At 37.2% G+C, this 15,588-nt stretch overlaps 1 long non-coding RNA gene across 5 annotated transcripts in view; it reads left to right on the forward strand.

The window, feature by feature from the left end:
* Positions 1–15,588, forward strand: part of LOC135204760 (uncharacterized) — a 270,567-nt gene that overhangs the window by 140,083 nt on the left and 114,896 nt on the right. For all 5 annotated transcript variants that reach the window (XR_010312336.1, XR_010312337.1, XR_010312334.1 and 2 more), the window contains exons 4-5: positions 1,689–1,788; positions 2,006–2,208. This is a non-coding gene — a long non-coding RNA (uncharacterized LOC135204760). The remainder of the gene's footprint in view (positions 1–1,688; positions 1,789–2,005; positions 2,209–15,588) is intronic.

The following is a 15,588-nucleotide window of genomic DNA, read 5'->3' on the forward strand; positions in this document are numbered from 1 at the left end:
GGACAAGTGGTTAACGTGCTCGCCTACTGACTCGGTAGTCTGAAGTTTGCTTTCCCGATCTGCCAATGTGGAATCAGAGAAACTTATTTCTGTTGATTAGAAATTCATTTCTCGATATGATGTGGTTTGGATCCCACACTAAGCTGTAGGTGCTGTTGCTAAGTAACCAGATTGGTTTCTAGCTGTTAATCAGCTCAGTGGTCTGGTTAAACTAAGATATACTTTACTTTTAAGTATATCTTATCAGCCTCCTTGGTCTCAAGTGACACTGAAAAAATTATTATCTTGTTGGACTGATTTCAAACATCCTGATCAGTGAGCTTGCTAAGAATGCTGGTATCTGAAGCATGTTGAACAATTTGCATTATGGTCATATTGATATTGAAGTTTCAACTTCATTCCATGTCATAGCACTGTGATGATAAGGAGTTGTATGGTCATTTTTATGACAAAGGTACACAGTAGGCACTTTTAAGTTTCTGAATAAGCCCTTAATCCTTAGGCTAAAGCCAAGAGATAACTGTCTTCCAGCTCTAACATGAAATTTGACAAAATGCATGTCAGCTAACCTTCTCACCTTTTCTTAGAAGATTCTTTAATGTAGATTTATATGCCTTTACTTACTATACAGATCAGTTTCCTGTAGATTGTAAAATAGACGTGTGAAAAATGACATTTTTTCCAACTTATAGGCTAATTATAATACTACTGGACTCATCAAAAAGCTAATATGGAAGGCAGTGGCAAGCCTTTAAATATTAACTGAAATGAAATTAAATTACAAGAGCCCCTCAGATAGTAGAAAAAAGTTGTTCTACATGTTAGTGATTATAAGAAATTCTCATTCGTAGCAACTTTCTTACTAGGATAAAGGCTTGGCCATTATCTAAGAGGGCTTTAAAATATACTATGTTTGTAGGCTATTGATTTGGATATTCAAGGCCATGTGTGTTTGTGTGTATGAACTAAATGTCTTAAGTTTTCTGAAACATTAATCCTACCTTTTTTCAAGACTGTTAACTTTAGGGGAGAAATTTATTAACACACTTCTAAAAAAGATAATTCTGTATAGCCTTACCCATATTAGCTTGTGAAAGGCCAGTTACGAATTACATGTAACTGACTCCATAAACCACTTGTGGATATTGTGTTTCCAAGTTACTATACCATGCCCTTATTCATACTTGTACATACAAAATCATTTTCTCTCTCAAAATTTTTTCCCTTGCTAAACCTTTGTCAGATATCTACTGAGATCCTAGAGGTACCTTGAAACCCTTGGAATTATGGATCTCATTACTTATCAAGCTGTTCGAGACCTTTTGAGTAGAAGCGCAGAATGAGGAGTTTTTATGTCATAGAGACATTCAAAATTTAAAGTGTTTTTAATGTTCCATCAAGACAAACCTATATATGTTACTGGGAGCAGCATCATTTGAGCCCAAGTGATTGGGTTTTATTCCTAACAGTTGCTCCAGCTCACCAAAGTGCATGATAAACTATGGTAACATCTTGTTTAATCGAGCTCCTCAAGTAAGTAATACCGGAGGGAAGAGTCAAGACAATTCTTGAAGTCTTAAGTTAGACCATTCTAGATTAGCAGTATAAGCATTTATGCTTGGAAAATGACAGTAATGTAGAAGATTATATATTCATGATTGAAAGTCTTGATGGTTTTTTTATTACAGGGTCCGTGAGAAAGATCATACTCATTTCTTCACCCATAAAATTACAAAGGAATGAAGACTACATTCCTCCAGAAGTTGTTCGAAGATAAGTGTTTTATAGGTAATGAAATCCTGAAATATGTATGACCATTTTCATCGTATTTAACCAAAAAAATATTTATGGTGAATAACCTGTGAGAATTGCCATAGTAAGTACAATCAGCAGTCATGCTAAATAAGGTACCATAATAATTTTGTAAATCTCTGTCATATTAAGGTATTTTATAATATAATCCTTAATCAGTACTGTGTATCAACTTGCAACTTGTTTTGAACAGGAACATTCATACAACACTACGGAGTAAGTAGAAAAGGCAAAGGTACAAAAGATGCAGAGAAACTCCAGGCGCCTTGCAAAAAGCTGCAGAACACCAGCAAAGAGAAAAGACGGCAAAGAAAACACGCAGGACTCTAATTGAAGACATCAAGGAACGTAATCTGATAAACAGCAAACTGGAAGCTCAGTGAGAGTCTTACAAAGGTCTGTATGATAAACATATTATACTACAGTGTATAACTTTGGTCATTCTGTGAAAATAATATGAATAAGCAAGGCTTACAATCAACAGAGCAATGCCTATGTCACATTTACTTGTGGTGATGACAGGCCTGTTCTAGCATGTCCGGAATCCAACTTGTGCACTAGATATGTTAATGGCATGTCATCACTTTTTTTATTGCCAACTTGACTACGTATATACTTAAAAAACCTTTTTCATAATTTTTAATTATACACATACCATGTGATCTATTCAAGACAGCCAAAGTATACATCATGGAACTCAGCACGTGGTATGCTTGATTATTCTATTGTATGAGATGTATGTGCTTCATTGGGTTCGTTGGAAAGTGCTTTTCAAGAGCTTTTAACCGATAATGAATTTATTGAAATTTATATTAAAGAATCTGGAACAGTAGTATTTAAACACTGCAGTTGCCATATTTTCTACACACTTAATTATATGCATTTAAAAGAGATTTTCAAGAGCTTTCCAATGAGCCTATATTCATTAAAATCGGTGGAAAAGTAAGGACGACAGAGTGAAAACAGCGTCTGCAAGACTATGCTTTAATAGCTTAATTCAGCGTCTTCTCCACCTTTTCCTATGGCGCCGCGCAGTGACAATTAGCGTCAATACATTTATACGCGCCTGTCCATTCCATGTATGTAGTTCCATGTTACAGATATTTCCAAATATTGTGTTGTCATCCTGCTACTTCCTTACTAACCTGTTCCATGACTGACTACAGTCACTACACTATCTTCTTTTATCTGACTGATTCTCCTCCATCTCCATCTTGTATCCCTTGACGATTTTACTTTTTTTAAAGCCTTTAAACACCATATCTCTCAACTATTTTATTTCCCCATTTGTTATCAGATCTTTCCAGCACACTCTACCTATGAATCTTTGTAAAAAAGCCCATATCTCTTCTGCATAAAGAACTTTCCAGCAGCACTCTACCTATGAATCTTTTGTAAAAAGCCATATCTTCTTCTGCATAAAGAACTTTCCAGCACACTCTACCTATGAATCTTTGTAAAAAGCCATATTCTCTTCTGCATAAAGAAGCATAAGACATGCAGTGAAGTCCTGGGTGTCTGATAATTCATTCCTGGTCTTGCCAGAAAACTTGGTTCGCATATAACAATACAATACATTATACTACCCATTTTGTGCATAATAGATAATTGAGTTTACAAATGAGAGATATACAACTAAGTCATGGTTTTCAAGTTGTGGAGAGAGAGAAAGTTGAGGAAAGGCAATAAAAAATGGAATGCTTAAATCTTTCAAAGTGCTGTAAACTATAGTCACCCACTGAGAACACACTGACCTCGGCTCAGTTCAGTAACCAAGAGTTCTGTTTATACTATACTTAGTAGAGGACCGAGAATGAGAATATGTGGTTTAGTAAATTCCTCTCTTAAGTTTCTTACCTTTTATACACTGTAAACCCATCTTATTTGCTTTTTGAGGCCCTGGAGAGTGTCTTGAATTGAAATGAAAGTCCTTTGTAGGAAGATACAGACCCTCTGGTGAGTCATGGAGAACTTTAGGGTAAGACACTGAAGAGGGAGGAGCACAATTCATTAAGAATATTCCTGGGTGGAGAACATAGAAATCAGTGATTGAGTCTGAATAGTTTGAGAGCCAAAGCTCTGCAGAAGAAATTCATTGGAAAGTTAGGGCCCAGAAGATACCTGCTCAATGAAAATGATGCTTCCTAAGAATATGTCTTATTTTGATACAGAACTTCACCAGGTTATCAAGGTAGTTACTTGTTTTGGGTCTTGATATTACCTCGGGCTGATCATCATTGCCTTTATTTTCCTCTCGTGTTGTGGACTACATGGTTACACACTTGGCAATTTCCTCAGCTATCAGCAACAGCAGCTGATATCCAGGGGGATTTGTACATGAAAAGTCTTTTAATATTAACTGTGTATGACTTTATTACTGTTTTTTGTTGTGATCCATTCTTTGCTGCTTTTATTTTATATTCATAGAAAACAGTCAGAGTAGTCGGGTGCATTGTCGAGTATTATCGAACTCTGTGGGTGAAACATTCTTGTACCAGTTCCAAAATAGAGTAGCGGAATGGACTTTCTCATTGCGCTTCCAGATCGTTGGTAGGTGATGTAGTAGTCTTTTTCTTGAAAGGGTGTGGGCCGTGGGATCCCAGCTCTGTAAAGTCTTCTCTCCCACCGTTACCCCTACACTAAGGGGTTCGTTGCCAGGCATATTTTATTATTTGGCAAAGGGGTTTTTACGACCACATGCCCTTGCTGTCATCAACCACAGTTATTGACAGTGGGCCATGCCTTTGACTAAAAAGTCCACCTGCAGTGCAGGAGTTTCCAGTTACTGATGGTGGGACTAATCTTTTACTAAGAAAGTAAGACTGCAAGGCAGCAGCTGTCCTTGTAGTTGCCTTTTACGACACGCAGGACCTACGTTGGTAGTATTCTTACACCCCTGTAAAGTATACCCGACTTAATCATATATGGTGCCACTTTGTCACATAATGCCAGCTTTAGTATATCCTTATGTGCTGTAAAGCAGAGGTGTCAGACACCTTTACTTTTTAATGGTTAGTAATGTAAGTTTATCATACTTATGTATCACATATATTCAAGAATTGCAGTGGAAATTCTAAAAAAAAAAAAAAATTTGCCCCTGAGTAATGCTTATTTATATACCTTTGTTATTATTAGTATAAACAAGTAAGTCATCAAGTACGTAATGAGAATTAGTCCTGGAAAGATTATGTGCTTTACACCATTGTCTGAATCCTTTTTCCTGCTTTGTATTATTATGTATGTATGTTGGGCTTACCATCCTCTTTTCTAATAACTCAGCCTCGTCACAGTTGTTCTGGAAGGTATAATTTTTTATTTTGTCAACTTCTTAAATTCTGCTGGAAACCTGACAGTAGCCTTTTCACTGTTTATTGACTTTGTATATTTTTCAGTTCAAACCAATTTCTGAAAATGCAACTATTACTTGTAGCTTGGTGTTACAATTTTCATTGGATCCTTTGTTAAAAACTTCATATGAGCCTAATGCTTTCAGACTCAGTGACACAACACATTTCCTCCTGCTAAAGATTTGATTTGTTTCTGTGTTTGCAAAATCCGTCACTCACTATTTACAAAGCTTCAGCAGTTTTATGCACACAAGGAAATTTTCCTAGTGTTGCTTGTGTCCACTCTTCTGACGAATGATTTTTTTGTAAGTATAATATCCCGTAGGGGGTTAGTGCCGTCAGTGCACCTCATTCGGTGCAATGTAGGCATTACTTAAGGTTCTTTTCAGCATCCCTTCGGCCTAGCTTGCAACTACTTACATTCATGTAACTGTACCTCCATTCATATTCTCTTTCTACCATCTTGCTGTCCACCCCCCTCTCCAACAGTTGTTTCATAGTGCAACTGCTTTGAGGTTTTACTCCTGTAACACCTTTCAAACCTTTTACTGTCAATTTCTGTTTCAGCGCTGAATGGCCTTAGTTGCCCCAGTGCTTGGCATAAAGCCAAAACTCTATATATAAATCAAATCAAATCAAATATAGGTATGATACATTTATAATGATATTACTAACCATTGAAAAGTAAAGAGAGCATCATTAAATATGGTCATTCTTTCTCTTTATAATGATCATAAACTGTAGGGTGATAAATCATATCATCTTGTGGGACACATTCACATTTGGAAGAAATAGATTCATGGCTGCTCTTTGATCTATTAGATTTTATGTTTTGCAGTATTTTTAATTGATTTTTATTATATTTATTTTTTATTATTAATGTTATTCATCTATTATTATTATAATTATTACTGTATTTTAAGCCATGGTTGATGGAAAAAACATCAGATAAGAGGAACACTTCATTTAAGGATGTGGTTTTTATTCTTTGTTTGCAAGCTAAGAAAAAAAAAAATTTGCTTCGTTTTTTCAGATGCCGTTAACGTCGTCAGCTTTAGTGGAGTCATGAAGATACTATGTGCAACTAGAATATGAGTCGCAGATATCACTTTACATATGTATTGAATTTTCTTTATATTGGATTACTTTATATCCCAGAGGAATTCAAATTTGATAGGTGGGCTGACCCATCCAGGATTGGTACCTGTTCCTTTTTGTTTGCTTTAGATAAAGTGACAAACAGTTGTGGTGAGTTGACCATCTTTAAAAGGCACAAGTTTAAAGCCCTACAGGATTAATTAATTAGCGTTCTGTCACCTTTTTGAAACCAAAAGTCACTGGGTTGAAACTGGGCCAGGACAGGTGCACTTATCAATTATAATTCCCCTTCAGTATATGTCATTCCCAGAGTAAAATGAATCTAATATTAGATGATTATGGTTTTGACTTTGACTTGCGAATGAACCAACGCATGGGTTCTCCGAGAAATGAGGTGGCACACAAGTGATTTTTTGTTTTAAGAAGCAAACCCATTTGAAACTACGGGCAGCAAGCCTGGGAGATGCCATCTCTCAATGTGTCCGCCATGCCAGCACTGAGATGCCTAGCCGAGCAGTCTCGTTCAGTTCGTAGTGTTAAGACCAGTGCCAAGAAGAAAAGGCCAATTACTTTGGATATGAAGTGTGAAATCATAGAAAAACAAAAAAGATCAGTGTTTTTTGGGGGGGTCCTGGAATGGATAGTAGTATTTCCATTTATTTTAATGGGGAAATTTTATTTTATTTATGAGAAATTGTATGTTATGGTATCCAGTAAAGCTGAATACATTTTTATGTTATTTATGAAATGAAATTTTTGTAAACAATTGAATTTTTTTTAATGAACTTGTAGATTCAAAGAAACTTTTTTTCCATTTGTTTACGTTATTATGCATGTTGTGGTATTGTATTTATGTAAATAAATCAATTTTTATGGTTTTGATGGTGTTCCTCTATCAGAGCTCATTTGTTTAAAGTTTTGTAGACATTGATATAACTTAGTCACTAAAGGATTAAATATATAACATTAATTGAAAAACAGTGTTTTTGTATACATGGTGTACTTTTTGGTTAAGACATGATATAAGTAGGTCTAAAATCTTTTACAATATGTCATATCTGTAATGGTACAATAACTGTTTTGTTACAGGTGGAACAGTTCAATTTCGTATGCCAAAGGTTTGAATATGTAGAGCAATTACGTTAAATAGATAGATGCAAGGAATCTAATACAGGCAGTCCCCGGGTTACGACGGTCTCGGCTTACGATGTTCCGAGGTTACGACGCCTACAACGCTCATCTGGCAGATGAAATTTGACACCAAAAATGCAAAATAATCAATATTTGAAGGTTTTTTGATAAAAAAATGCCATAAGAATGCAGTTTACATAGTTTTCAATGCACCCAAAGCCTTAAAAGTAGGAGGTTTTTCTTAGGAGTTTTTGACGATGTTCCGGCTTACGACCACGTCTCAAGAACAGAACCCCCCCGTCTTACGACGGGGGACCGCCTGAATAGATGGAGATATTTGACTTTCCTCTGTCTCGTGGTCTTTTTGTACTGGATTCCTATTGGAGTCTTGGTCAGGGGCCAGCTGTTTACAACTAGTATTGCGCTACATAGCTAGGCATGCTCAAACAAATTAACACTTGCACCATATGCTCAACCTGCCTGTGTGGGCATTATTACACATTGCCATATGAGATGTTCAGATGAATGCACAGTACAATGCTCACTTTGGATTTGGGAAATTACAGTACTGTCAAAATTTTTGTTACTATCGACCACTAGTTTGGATAACTGATTATCTTGCTGTCTGTTCTAATAACCAGTATTTAAAGAGACATATGTAGTGTGGAGAAGACGCAGAACAAATATCTAAGCTGGTGCTTTGGAGAAATTCATTGAGGAGAGATCATTCGGAGTAATATGATATTCGAGGCAGTACATACACAATAAAGACCTGTTTATGCTATGACTCGTGAAATGGAACATGATGTTTGGCAAAAGGGAATTTTTTATGTGCAAGATTTGCAATTTGCAGGTGACCTACTTTTGTTGGTATTTAGTCTTTCTATACACCTGTTTATCTTTACTCATGCAATAAGAGAGAAGAAGGTTTGCTTGAATAGAGAGTGGTCCTTTTGATGTTAACATATCTGAGGAATTTGGGTGGGCTGTGAGAGAGCAGTCTGAGGAATAAGATCATCATCTGATAGCATGTGTATTCTCTTGTCAAACATTGTAGTGTCAAGTTCAACAGTGCTAGAATCAACTTCCTTCATATACTTGATAGCAATCTCTAGTATTTTTGGGTTTATTCATTCTATTCTGAATTTTTTCTCATGTGCTCCTATTTGAGCGGTATGTACCGCTTGTTGATCAGCAGCTTACCTGTGACCAACACTCTCCTTGTCCATATATTGTACCCAACCTTATATAACAACTTGATACAGTCATTCAGGATACCCTCAACTAGTAATGGGAAGCTCTTATGTTGCAAACCTACACAGGCCATTGTCTTCTTGTTAGGACCGTGATGGATTCTGTTAAGCCAACGCTTACACTGGTTTGTCATAATATTCACAAGGTACCCATTTGGTATACAACTACTACCTCCCATAGGGGTTTAGTACCATCAAGGCACCTCAGGCAGTGCAGTGTAGGTATTACTTAAGGTCCTTTGCAGTATACCTTTGACCCCTAGCTACAACTCCTTTCATTCCTTTTACTGTACTTTCATTCATATTCTCTTTCTTCCATCTTACTTTCAAACCCTCTCCTAACAATTGATTCATAGTGCAACCGCGAGGTTTTCCTCCTGTTGCACCTTGCAAACGATTTTACTGTCAATTTCCATTTCAGTGCTGATTGGCCTAAGCTGCCACCAAGTGTTTGGCAGGTTCACTTTGTTTGGTTTTATGTACAGCCCTCCACAGGGATGGTTCCCTTGTACATTTGAAAGTAAGGTGCCTCTTATATTTTATAATTGTCTTCTAGTATTTTCATGTCAGTGTCGTAGCTCCTGCAGAATAGGAGAGTCTTTAGTTCTTTTTTTAAAATTGCTTTCTTCTTGCATGATCTTCATTTCAGGCGGTGTTTTGTTGTATAGTCTTGGTGCACAATGTTCAAACGCTCTCTCACCTGACTTACAATTTGTTCTAGGTTCAAATAGCCTATACAGTGGTCCCCCCGTATTTGTGGGGATGCGTACCTGACCCTCCGCAAATAGTTAGAACCCGCGAATAGTTGGAACCCTTATAAAAAAGCTTAAAATGGCCAATTCTGTTAGGTAAAACTCAAGAAAAACCCACTAAACATTTTTATACCTGGTTTATTAAATAGTTTTATCACAAAAAGTGCATTTTATGATGAAATTGATGAAAAAAGCAGGAATTTGTGAATATTTCTCATAGAAAATTACAGCGAATAGGTGAATTTCCCACAAATAATGAGGGATATCTTCCCAAGAGAACTCCGTGAATGTGCGAATCTGGAGAATGCGAATGTGGGGCGCCCACTGTATGCTTCACTTGTATGTCTGATTCCAGTACTATTCATTTCAGGTCTAAAGAAGCGTAAACGGTTTCTCAGGTATGTTGGTTGGTTCACCATATTTTAGTTCTTGAAAAGACTAAAAAGTATTGTACTGGGAGCCAATGCAGCTCAGTTAGTGCTGGGGTTATTCTGTCACAGGAATACTTATATGTAGCCCTTTTATTAATCTGGCAGCTCTGTTTTGTACCCCTTGCAATTTTCTGAGTGGTAGTTGGGGAGACCGTAGTAGTATAAAACATTGCAGTAGTCCAGCCTCGAAAGTATTTGGTTGCAAATTGCTGTTTTCAGAGTATCTTTGTTAAACATATTTTTATAATAAATGCAATGTTTCTAATGTGATAGTTACAGGATCTTACAATATGCAATATGTGGTTCTTCACTGACAATTTATTACCAATAAACACTCCCAAGTTCCTCACTGCTGCTACAATATTTATTGTTGACGAACCAGTAGTTATTCTTTTGAAGTGTTCATATTTATGTAGTGCATATCTTTCATTATTGCATCAATTTTACTAGTATTTTCGACAGGAAAATAGAACTGAATATCATCAGCATACAGTTTATACTTAATCTTGTGCTTATTTAGAATTCTAGATAGTTCAGTTGTATAAATACCAAATAGCAGTGGCCCCAAATGCTGCCTTGGGGCACTCCTTTTCTTAGGTCTTGCCTTTCTGATTTCACATTTATTTATAATGTAACCACTGTAAAACCTTCCTGTTTTCTAAGTAGCTTTTGTACCATTTGTGTTCATCATCTATGAGCCTACTGCTCTCAGGTCTTCAAGCAGCAGATTTTGGTCAACTGTGGCGAAAGCTGCACTTGGGTCAGGCATAACCAGATGCCACATTTACCATTTGATACAGTTTTTACCATATTTATAATGGTTTATGTACGCTGACTGGTCATCAGATACCATTTTCACAGTAGGTTTTTTTTCTGCTTTTCTCATAATTTTTTCGAAGCCATTCCTAATTCATTTCTTGAAATTTACTGAGCTTGTTATTTCTTATTGTGATCACCGGGAGATCTGGAGGGTCCTTCTTATCCAAACTATGACAGATTCTTTCTATTTTTCCTTCCAGCTAAATTGTCAGGAATTTTCTACCCTGTAGGGGGGTTAGTGCCGTCAGTGGACCTTATGCGGTGCACTGTAGGCATTATTTCAGGTTCTTTGCAGCGTGCCTTCCTTATGCCCTTAGCTGCAACCCCTTTCATTCCTTTTACTGTACCTCTTTTCATATTCTCTTTTCTTCCAACTTACTTTCCACCCTCTCCTAACAATTGATTAAATGATGCAACTGCTTCGAGGTTTTCCTCCTGTTACACCTTTCTAACCTTTTACTGTTAATTTCAGTTTCAGCGCTGAATAACCTCATAAGTCCCAGTGGTTGGTCTTTGGCCTAAATTCTACAGTATTCAATTCAATCCATTCAATTCAATTCAATTCAGGATTTTTCTCTTCACTAAACATTTAATTGTAATATATTTTCTTGCCTTTCATAATCAAGTCATTGTAGTAATGATTTCTGGTTGTTTTAGACTGACCAATTTTCACTACTTGAGTCTTTCGATCTTTTCCATAGACCTTCTACCCCTCGAGTAGGACTCCTTCAAGTGGTGAGGGGATAAGGGACCCTGGCTTCTATGGGAATGTTCGTGCATTCCTATAGGTGCCCCGGGTCCTGACGGAACATCCTACAACCCTTTCTCTCTCACTTTAATCCGTCTCTCTTCTCTTTCTTTCCTGAACCCTTCTCTCCAACCTCTAAATTTTGACTGTTTTTTGGACTGCTTTTGTCAACGACTTTTGGAATGGACTTGGCCAAGCTTTGACAGTCCTTCTGATTTGATGGAGGGTGAGGTTGGACGGCATTCCTCCTCACCCGTAGAACTGGAGTACCTGACGTGTCCCGAGCGAGGGGAAACTTTTTATGTTAAATTCTGCACCGGTGCTGGGTCTGATCTCGACGGACTGACGACCCTCAAGGCACTGGGTGTGGGGTGTATATCTGGGTAGGACTCCTAGGGTGCTATATCACCCTCTAATTGTGGCTCGATGGTGGGTATGGGGCCAACCTGGACGAATGTTCACGCCATAGTCTGATGGATTCTTATTTAACTCCCTCTGTTGATGACTCTTGCCTGATTAAGGATTCCGGATTAGGCTCTCTTCTTGACCAAACACTGGGACACCAGGGTGTAAATACTGGTGGGTAAATGAAAACCTAAGAGTTGTATATTGTAGTAATATAAGTGATAAAGTCGATTTTGACATATTACATAATTACATGAAACAGCTTTGGCAGGTAGATAGAATAAAATTACGAATTGTTAAAAGTCCCATCTCTTATGAAAAGCTACATAACCTTTTGCAAAGCTGAATATGCCTCCAAAGCTCTAGAGAATCTGGATGGTAAAAATGTCTTTGGTTCAGTTTGCCATGCAAAGTTGTTTAATATAAACAATTTGGAAGAGGAGGAGACAGACTATGTACCCAGAAAATTTGAGGTTGATAGCCAAAAACACCTGGCAAAAGATTTGGCATGTTGCAAATTACAAACAGGGCAAAGAAAACTTTTTAACAGCATGCAAGTATCTACAGAGGAAGATTGGTGCCATTCCTAAAGGCAATATTAAAAGATATGGTAAAGGAGTCTTGATCAAAGCAAATAACAATATTCAGATTAAGATGCTTTCAAAATTCCAACCAACTGATGATGGTAATATTTTAGATGTATCTCCTCATCGATCATTTAACATTAAACGGGGTATAGTTTATAACAGAGACCTATATGAGTTTGAAGAGGAGGAAATATTAAAAATGTATCCTACATATGTCATTAAAATGAGAAAATTGAAAGGCACTCCGCATGCCATTGAATTGACTTTCACCTGCTCCTACTTACCGGAATATATTGATATAGACCACTCTCGGGTTTGGGTTAAGCCATTTAAATATCGACCAACCCAGTGTTATAAATGCTTTGAATATGGCCACGTATCAAACTCTTGTACAAAACCAGGAAAGTGCTTTGTGTGCTCTGGTGAACATGTAAAGGACAACTGACAGCTGATAAATACTGTCTCCACTGTGCTGGCAATCATTCTCCCAATTGGAGGGGCTGTCCTCAATATATTCTCCAACAAGAAGTTGTAAACACCTGCTCATAATAACTTTATCAGCATAGGAGAAGCCAGACACTTGGTTCGAGGTGCTAACAAAAGTGCTGGATCCTCATTTGCTTCCACTGTTATGGGAAATAATGCCTTCCATCAGCATGCTAAACCCATCATAAAAATAACATACCCTCTCAGGATATTTTCAACTTCTGTGGTATGTAATGAACTTCAAAGTAAAGTGGTAAAAGCTGTGATTGATGAACCTCTCCCTGATCTGCAAGCAAATGCTGTCTCAGAGTTGAGCTCCTCGGTTAAGCCCAAAGAAAAATAAAATCTAGAGGAAATCTTAACAAATCTTATGACAGTTTTCAGTCACCCCCAAAGTCAAAGAAATGTAGAACATCATCTCCTATAGAGGTTTAAAAACTCCAATTTCCAATTGATTCAATCCACTTGATGACTCCTTCCAGCCATTATCAACCTCAAAGCAATTGGAAAAGATGTCTCGGTCCTGCTCAAATTTAAGTGTGACAGACCTCTCCCCTCAATCATATGCAGAAACAGCTACTTACGAAATGGAGGGAAAACATGCTTGGCTCACTAAATATAGTTAAAAATTTAGATAAATCTAATCTCAAACTGAAGAAACAGGATGTGTGCAGGAAAAATGTTCAAACTCCCATCATCCAATAAAAATAATAGTCTCCCCAGGCACCAGACTTAAGAGACTTTCAAATCCAAGAACATTCAACTGTATTACTTTGAAAACCCAGCTAAATAATGACTGGCTGGGCACAAGAATCAAAGTTAAAATTCCAATTTAATATTTCTTGCAATGGAATTGCAAAGGCCTTAGGACTCGTTCTGAAGAGTTAAAATTACTGATGAACCATCATGATCTAGATGTAGTTTGCCTTCAAGAAACTAAGTTAGGCAACTCATTATACAATCCAGGATTAAATTATAAAATGTTTGTGATGAACCCCAGAGATGGTGATCGAGCTGATGGGGGGGTTGCAACTATTGTTAAAAAGTCTTTGCAACATACAAGTGCTCCTTTGAACACAAACCTACAAGCAGTCGCCATTCGAGCATGCTTTGAAAGAGAGATTACTAATTGCTCTATTTACCTCCCACTTAGGTCAGAGATTACTTTGAATGACATTCAGGCACTAGCTAATCAACTACCTCCTCCTTTCTTACTACTGGGAGATTTTAATGCCCATAATAGTCTATGGGGAGGTGATACCTTGAATGCTGTAGGTAGAACCATCGATGATTTTATCTTAAATAATGATCTCTCTCTTTACAATGATGGTTCAATGACGTTTCATAACATCTACACCAATGTCTTTTCAGCTATAGATTTAAGCATTTGTTCACCTGCAGTCTACTTGGACTTCAAGCTGTCTGTAGATGAACTTTTGCACGGAAGTGATCACTTTCCCATACATTTAAAGTATGCTAGAAACATACCTTCTGAATCTCCTATAAAGTGGAAGGAGAATGAAGCAGATTGGATGAAATATGAAGGAAGCTTTCAATTACATCAGGAAGTAGAGTCATTTGAGTCGCACTTAGATGCATATGATTATTGGACCTCAACTATATTGGATAATGCCGAGAAATATATCCCAAAAACAAAGGGTAAACCAAGCAGGCCTGCAGTTCCCTGGTGGGACCAAACCTGTGGCAGACTGCGAAGAATAGTGAGAAAATGATATAGGCAATTCAAGGCAAAACCCTCCGGAACAACGAAAACTACATACCAACAGGCCTTAGCCAAACAAAGAAAATATATTAGAAAAGCTAAAAAGGAATCTTGGCTCCACTATATAAATGGTATCAATTCTAAAACACCAGAAAGATTAGTATGGAAAAAGATTAAAAAGCTAAGTGGGAAATTTGTTCCATCACTTGCTCCTACTCTAAAAATCAATGATATGCTTATTTCAAATCCAGCTGATGTGCAGAAAAATTTGGTGAGCATTTTGCTGTCATATCAAGCTCCAAAAATTACACACCACAGTTCAGTAAGATTCGAAATGCCAAGGTGTCAATTAGATTTAACACTGAAAATAATGAAGCATATAATGCTAAGTTCTCACTAAGGAACTACGAGAGGCTCTCTCATCTTGTGAGTAAACAGCCCCTGGTGCAGATAACATAACCTACAACATGATTAAACATCTTCCAGAACATGCTAAAATATATCTAATGAAAATACTCAATAAGGTCTGGGAAACGGGCATCATTCCCCCATCTTGGAAGATAGCCATAGTAGTTCCAGTCATAAAGCTAAACAAAGATCCATATCAGCCCACTAGTTACAGACCAATTTCACTAACAAGCTGTGTCTGTAAATTATTTGAGAAAATGGTGAACTCTCGTCTAATGTGGCATTTAGAGAAAAACAGATTGTTATCCTCTGTTCAGTTCGGCTTCAGGAAAAATCGTTCAGCCTTGGACCCTTTACTGAGACTATCAAATCAGATTCAGCAGGGATTTTCCAATCAATGCCAAACAGTAGGGGTATTTTTTGATCTGGAGAAAGCCTATGATACAACATGGCGATTTGGCATTGTTAAACGGCTCAATGAAATGGGAATCAGGGGCAATATGTTAAACTTTATCAACTCCTTTTTAAGGGACCGATATATTAGAGTGAGAGTCGGGAATAAGTTTTCTTCTTGTTATGAGACGGAAG

The sequence above is a fragment of the Macrobrachium nipponense genome, chromosome 47 (genome assembly GCF_015104395.2).
Source record: "Macrobrachium nipponense isolate FS-2020 chromosome 47, ASM1510439v2, whole genome shotgun sequence".
Classification (NCBI taxonomy): Eukaryota; Metazoa; Arthropoda; class Malacostraca; order Decapoda; family Palaemonidae; genus Macrobrachium; species Macrobrachium nipponense.